The sequence below is a fragment of the Mandrillus leucophaeus genome, unplaced genomic scaffold, assembly GCF_000951045.1.
Source record: "Mandrillus leucophaeus isolate KB7577 unplaced genomic scaffold, Mleu.le_1.0 Scaffold531, whole genome shotgun sequence".
NCBI lineage: Eukaryota > Metazoa > Chordata > Mammalia > Primates > Cercopithecidae > Mandrillus > Mandrillus leucophaeus.
Window position 1 is genome coordinate 580902 of NW_012105709.1, and position 963 is coordinate 581864.

The following is a 963-nucleotide window of genomic DNA, read 5'->3' on the forward strand; positions in this document are numbered from 1 at the left end:
TCTTCCAAGTTCCAAATTTCCATTCTGATTCCAACTCCAAAAAGGCAGGTCAGTTTCTCAGGAACTTTATTCCCTCCCATTTTCCAGCCTGTCTTCATGTGTAAGTGACCAATTCTAGAGAAAATGAAAAACGTGGCTCAGATGATAATACCTTCCCGGGTCAAGGCCAATGTGAAGATTCAAGTCAGGGTTAAGATTGGAGTTAGTGATTCCCTTCCTTTTCCCAGATGCCTCTAAAGAAAGACTTTGGCAGGACTGTAGTGCCTGATATAAAGAAGGTTTTCCCTTCCAAAAAATGCTGCTTTCCTGGTTTTGCTGTTCTCTAACATAGATTGGGCTTGCACACAAGTATTAATTTACTTCAAAGGACTTGGAAAGTCTAATCAAAAACTGACTTTACAACTGACTTTGCCACAGAATGCAAACAAAAACCAGCCAAATTAGTTTGCGTGCAGAGATATATCCAATGATATATCTAATATCACCTAAATGTGAACTTTTTGGCCTGGCATGGTGGCTTATGCCTGTAATCCCAGCACTTTGGGAGGCAGAGGTGGGCGGATCACTTGAGATCAGGAGTTCAAGACCAGCCTGTCCAACATGGTGAAACCCTGTCTCTACTAAAAATATAAAAATTAGCAGGGCATAGTGGCACATGCCTGTAATCCCAGCTACTTGGGAGGCTGAGGCACAAGAATCACTTGAACCTGGGAGGTGGAGGTTGCAGTGAGCTGAGATCACACCACTGCACTCCAGCCTGAGCAACAGAGTGAGACTCCATCTCAAAAAAATAAAAAAGAAAAAAAAAAAAAGTGCACTTTCTGCAGTACTCTCAAGTTCCTCTTCTCACCATCTCCTCTTCTTGCATAACTGTATTCAGGCCTTTGCTTCCATTGCCACCTATATATTGATGACTCCCATCTTATCACTCTCTTGAGTTTTAATCTCATACATTTGAGGATC